Source organism: Seriola lalandi, unplaced genomic scaffold, assembly GCF_002814215.2.
Source record: "Seriola lalandi dorsalis isolate HSWRI2012SDOR001 ecotype SW California unplaced genomic scaffold, Sedor1 jcf7180002054883, whole genome shotgun sequence".
Classification (NCBI taxonomy): Eukaryota; Metazoa; Chordata; class Actinopteri; order Carangiformes; family Carangidae; genus Seriola; species Seriola lalandi.
This window is the reverse complement of record NW_019525658.1, coordinates 354065-361119: the sequence shown is the minus strand read 5'-3', so window position 1 is coordinate 361119 and position 7055 is coordinate 354065.

Here is a 7055-nt window from a genome sequence, read left to right as displayed (position 1 = left end):
CTGACTGACGTAACCACATAGGCCACAACCACACTGATGGGGGGGGGGGGGTCGTCTCAGTACACACTACACTGAATGCTTCAAGTGCATACTCCACACTTTAATGCACACGTTGCCACAAATAAACTGTTTGTGAGGCTGAATAATAATCTTGTTTTGATTCAACACAATGATGACATCAGTGCCCCGCAAGTGGCAGGTCCTTCATCTTCGATGTTATACATTAAACTGTGGATGTATGAATCAAAAACACAGATGACTGGTGACTGGTTCAGCATCACCAGCTCCACCACAGTCAAAGTAAAAGACCTTTCTAAGTTGATGTGAGTCATGGCTGCATGCTGTGGTGTCTTTCCATCTTGCAGTAAAACATATTCCTCAACAACTCCCCTGCCTCCATCAGCTCTCTGAGGTTTGATGTCAGAGCTGTTCCCACTGCTGAGACACATGTGACGCAGTTCATTTCCCAAACTGAAACAAGGTGGTGTGTTTGAATAACAAGCAGCAGTCCTGATTCTGACCAGTGTCGGAGTTACACTGAGAGAACACACACACAACATGGCCACAGCGAGTGGCAGTTATCTAGCTTTTTCCAATGACCTGTATCACAGTCATGTTTGAACAATCTGACACTTTTCTTCATCATGTATTTGTTTTAATTGATTTGAGTAACTTTTATTGTTTCTTTATGACTTGTCATTTGGTCCAGGAACGGTGTTGAAAAGCGTCTTTGGTGGACCGTTGATAATCATCTGCCAAACAGAACGGCCTTCACAAGATGCCTGGTGTTTATTTCAAGTTTTTTTTTTTTTTTTTAAACACACTCTATATTACTTTTTTCCAAACCGTCAGTACATAAGTATGATAGTGGATAAGCTCAGGAAAAGTACAAATAAATTAAGAAAAAGGAAAGAACAAACAAACAAACAGCCAAAAACAAAAAAATACACATACATGTATACATACACATATACACAGCAAAATTAAATCACTAAGTAACTAACAAATGTTTTTCCTATGACTTGTAATCACCAGTGTCCTAGTCCATCCCTCCATACAGTCATCATAAAGCGAGGTGTGCAAGGCTTGCGTCCTACTCCCAATAGAGGAATTAGTTAGTTTTTTTAAGTATCATAGGACTAGAGGAGTACATATATATGGGAAGAGGTAATAGTGAGATTCCATCTCTTTCAAGTCAGGAGGGTTGTCCTTTGTAAAATAAAACATAATGGTTCTCAACTGGGCTGCGCAGTAATACCAAAGACGATTAGGACATTGGAGCCCCCCTCTGTCATAAGGTAAGTACAGGAGGGATAAGTGTAGTCTGGGTCATTTGTTCTTCCACAGAGAATTTATAAATCATTTTTTAACTTTGAGAATAAATTTGGAGGCAGTGGGACATTCTGGAATAGATAAAGCAGATTGGGGAGTATGTTCATTTTCAGAATATTAATTCTTCCAATTAAGGAGATAGTTAAAGGTGTCCATCTGACAATTAAACTAGTAATTGATTCCATAATAGGATCATAATTAGAGTTCACAACCTCTTTTATATTTGGTACTATGTTTACTCCCAAATATGTAAAATTATTTGCAACTCTGAACTGGGAGGCTTGTGTAGTTGGATTACGTCTCTCTTTGGAGTTTAGTAACATTATAGCAGATGTGGAATTATTAATTTTGTAGCCTGAAAATTTACCAAATTAATATATCAATTCTAACAAGGCCAGAATGGACTTTTCCAGATTTTTCAATAAAAACAATAACGAAGCGATACGATGGTCTGTGTGACCTATAGTTATACCAGAGATCTCTGTATGGGATTGTACAGCTATGGCCAGGGGTTCTATTGCTATGGTAAACAGAAGACAGAGGACAGAGGATATTGTGTGTTTTGTATATCTACACCAGGGTCAGTATATAACAATATAACAGTTTTCCCCAAATCCGAAGCGTTCAAGGACATCAAAAATGTATGGCCACTTGACCCTATCAAACGCTTTCTCAGCATCTAATGATAGAAGAGCAGTGGTGTTTCTTTCTAGCTGTATAGTATGTTCAGTACTTTCCTGACATTGTGTAACCCTTGACAACCCTTAATAAAACCATTTTGATCTTTTCCAATTATCCCTGGGAGTAAGCCCTCTCGTCTTTTCGCGAGAACTTTACATAGTACCTTTACATCCGAATTAAGAAGGCTTATTGGTCTGAGATTTTCACATCTATTGCAGGGTTTCCCTGGTTTTGGTAACAGTGTAAATCAAGGCTTCTCTCAAAGACTCCCAGATTGCATACTGTCAATTGCAGATATCTCTGCTAATAAAAACTCAGCTTCCAACTGGATCTAGACTCCTCAGGTATGCAAGGTATTTTGAGATTATCTAAAAAGATTTTTTGAAACTGAAGTTCTACATTTTTATCAGAGTCGTATAGATTTTCATAAAACAGTCTAAAATCCTCATTTATTTCTATAGGATCAACTATGTTACCCCCCTTGGTCCCCGTGTATTCAATAACAGATCTTTCATTTTGTAAATGTTTAATGCACCAAGCTGATATCTTTCCAGGTTTTTCTCTTTGATCATAAAATGCTTGTTTAAGTCTCAATAGGCTTCCCGTTGCTTTAAAAGCTGATAATTCATTATACTGCGACCTCAGTTATAATTCTTGTTGAGTTTTAGGGCAGGATTTCCAAAATACTTCCCTCTCCAGGACTGTTATTCTCTAATAAATGCTTTAAAAGCTTCTCATAAGACACATGCTGATTTTTCAGATGTATTAATCTCAAAAAACATCTATTTGTTCACCAAGGTAGGTGATGAACTTGCAACCATTTTTGTTGAAATCTGCATTTAGATGGATCTCTTGTGAGCCTTGAGTCTATATACAGCAATGAAATTGGTGCATGATCTGAAATAATGATATTATAATCACAATCTTTAATTTTAGAAACCAAATTTGCTGATATTAAAAATATGGGAATATGATTGAAAAGTGCTAGAGTAACAGGAATACTGTATAGCATCATGTTTTAATTCTCTCCAAATATCCCTCAAATTCAGCTCTTTCATAATTTCAAAATTAAATATAACTTCCCTGCTCTTATCTATGCCTGATGACCGATCCTTTAATGGATCCAAAATACAATTGAAATCCCCTGCTATGATGCAATTGCCAGTAAATGCAGATAGAGTATAAAACAGATCCCTGATGAACCTTGGATCATCATTATTGGAAGCATATATATTGTCACGGATCCGATGAGGCAGGGGTGAAGGTGAGAGTTCAGATGCAGAGGAACCAGTGTCAAAGAATTTATTTAAACCAAAATCCCTACATGGGTAGATGCCACCAACAAGCCAACCATCAAACCTCATCACCAACAATGATACCACAAAGACAAGACAGCGCAAGGGCTTTTTAAAGGAACCACGAGCGGAGGCGAAGGTGGTGACATCACAACAGGAATTGGGAGAGGCGGTGACGTCACACCAGGAGCCGTCGTCGACGCCGCTGGAAAAAACGGAGCAGCGGCCGTTGACACCACAGGAAAGACGGGAACAGTCGTCGAAGCTGCTGGGGAACACGGAGTAGTGGCCGCCAACACCACCGGAGGGACAGGAACAGTCGTTGACGCTGGAGAACACGGAGCAGCGGCCATCGACACAGGCAGGGCAGAAGATGCAGCAGTCTCAGGAGAGGCCTGAGCCTCGGGGGACGCTGCAGACCTTGGAGAGGGCCTAGTGGCTGGTCGGCCCGTGGACAGGGCCCATGGTGCGGGAGTGGGCCGGACTGCTGACAGGACACGTGGTGCAGGAATCGGCCGGTCCGCCGACAGGACACGTGGTGCAGAAGTCAGCCGGTCCACCAACAGGTCACGTGGTGCGGGAGTGGGTTCAGCAAGGGCTGGACCACCAGCAGTGTCTCTCCTACACCGCCGGGGCTTCCCGCCCCACAGGGAGCAAGGTCCCCCTCGGGCCAGCCGGGTTCCCTCATAGGTTCTCTTGCCATAGTCCAAGACTGCTGACCCGATCCCGCAACCCCTAATCCCTGTTGAGTTACGGGCCACCGGCGAAGCAGGCAGAGCTGCGCGGTTGGCCTGCTCGGCGTGCTTCGCCGCCTGTCTACAAAAAAAAACTCGAAAAGAGTTAATAACTCCACTGAGTCCTTCTTTGTTGGTATAATTCTGTCACAGATCCAATGAGGCAGGGGTGAAGGTGAGAGACTCAGATGCAGAGGAACCAGTGTCAAAGAATTTATTTAAACCAAAATCCATACATGGGCAGATGCCACCAACAAGCCAACCATCAAACCTCATCACCAACAATGATACCACAAAGACAAGACAGCGCAAGGGCTTTTTAAAGGAACGGAACTGATTAACAATGGAGAACAAGTGGGGAAGCAGACACAGGTGGGACACATCAAGGATGATTAACCAAAGGAAGCAAAACTAGAACTCAGACACTGGGGCGACATGACTATCAAAATAAAACAGGAAGTGCATGGGGAAACAGAGCACAAGACAGGGAAGACTAAACTAGACACCAGAAACACCCAAACCAGAAACACTCAAAACCCAGAACGGAAACCCAAAACCCAGAAAACCAAACCAAGAAAGTCCAAAAAACCAAAACCCTGGAGCCTCCAGGCTGAGACCATGACATATATTAAGTTCAAGTTTTCTGTCAGAAGGGTGCTCTGTATAATTAAGTATCTACCAGCCTTGTCCTTAATTAGATGTTTTATCTGAAATGGTATTGATTTATGATTTAAAGTCATAACACCTCTAGCATGTGTAGAAAAAGATGCTGAAAAACACACCCCCTCCACCTCCTCTTAATTTTAATCTCATCTTTTGCTAATAAATGTGTTTCTTGTAAAATATATAATTTTGGATTGTAAATTACTAAGTCTATTCATGACTTGTTTGATTTTTTTTTAGTTTTTTGCAAGCCTCTGCAATTCCAGAATGTAAATTTAACCTCCACACCTTGTGACATGACTGACACAAATTTGATTACCCATATGGACGTAAAAAGGACTACATTTGAGAAACATTAGCATTGACTAACACGAATGTTTCAACCCACATCCAACTTTGTGAACCTTTAACAGCACCTTGTCCCAAGTAAATCCACCCTAAAGGGTAGCCCCCCCTCCTAATGTTAAGACCTCCCCTTACAGCTAACGACTGCTCCGTACCTTGCAACACATGAGTCAGTCCAACTGTACTTCTTTCCCTAATCTTGCTATTAGATTGCTCTAAACCATATAGTATTGATATACCCCACATATACTGTATAGACTACATAAACGAAATGGACAGTGAGCCCCAAGAGGCTCAACATATCTTAGCGCTCATGTATCTATTTAGATTAAACAAAACAATAACTTAATGTAAACTCACCATTTTCCATAAACCAATATCTAACGTTACTGTATTAACCTATTCAAATTTAGCATTGGTGTTTTCAAACTTGTAATTAAGGCATACCACACAACGTTGGCGTTACATAACCAAACATTAATCATGTATGTATGCATGTAATCTGATATTTTTTGTTCAAAACTGTTGCACTAAAAGAGATAACCACAGTCACTTTAGTTTGTATTTTTGCGTTTCAATAAGCTATTTAGTGTTTTGATAAAAAAAATCCTGTTTAAATGACTGTCAGTAATGTCTTTGATTGATATTTTACTTTCTGTTACTACTTTGGAAGAGTGCACTTTATTAGAATGTTGTTGTTGTTTACCTTAAACTTTGCGTTGTTTGCACATGCAGGCAAAACTGCGACTATTTGAAATAAAATCTGTTAAGAAAGGTTCTTTGGTCTAAATTGTCTGTTTTTCTTTTTCCAATTTAAGATCGTGATAAAATCGAAATCGTGATTTTATTTTTAAAAAATCGTGATATGATATTTTTCCCCTACTTCAGAGCGTATCATTGACAATCGTTCACTGTCCCTTTTATAGATTCCAAATGTATTAAATTAGTCCAAAATAAGCAAATGCCACTGGTGTAACGAACAATAACATAATACTTGCATGTGAGTTAGCCCATATTCACCGTTACACAAAACGTTTTTGTTTTTGTTTGCAGTTTAAAAGTTACTCATCCTGAGGCTGACCCTTTTTCTTTTGTAATTCGCTCAATAAAGGCCTCCATGTCAGACGGATTCTCAAATGTGTACAACTGGTCTCTGTAGGTCGTACCAGCACACCATATCGGATCCCCCGTTTTCTATTTTAGATTGCGTCGTTTTTGTTCAATGTCTGGCCGATTTAACTGCTGCAGTTGACATTCCAGGGCCTTAATGTGAACAAAACATGGGGTTCCGTCATACAACCGTGGATTACAAAAGGATTTAAGATAGAAAGTGGCAGAGCACTGAAAACAGCGTCCTCTTAGCAAGTCACCATAACCGGAAGTCCTCTATTTCAAGTTTTTAAATGGAAAATGCCAACTCCAACCAAACTGCAACAGTTTGGTGCATTGTTTCCCAACCCAGATAAATATATATATATATATATATATATATATGACTGTTCAAAAAATTAAGGGAACACTTAATCATTACAGTATAACACCAAGTCAGTTAAACTTCAGGGATATCAATCTGTACATTTAGGAAGCTCAAGTGATTGTAAATCAGTTTCACCTGCTTTGGTGCAAATGAAAGTGACAACAGGTGCAATGGAGAGGCAAAAGCAAGACAACCCCCTAAAAAGGAATGGTTTTGCATGTGGTGGCCACAGACAATTGCTCTCTCCTGATCCTTCCTGACTGATTCTTCTCTATTTTTGTGTTTTACTAGTGTCCCTGTCACTACTGGTAGCATGAGGCGGTACCTGCAGCCCAATCAGGTTGCACAGGTAGTCCAGCTCCTCCAGGATGGCACATCCATATGTGCAGTCACAAGAAGGTTTGTTGTGTCTCCCAGCACAGTCTCAAGAGCATGGAGGAGATACCAGGAGATGCCTTATAATCTGGGTTATTTACAACAAGATAGCATTGAAGTTATTTATTAATTAAGGTTTTTTTTGTTCTTTTA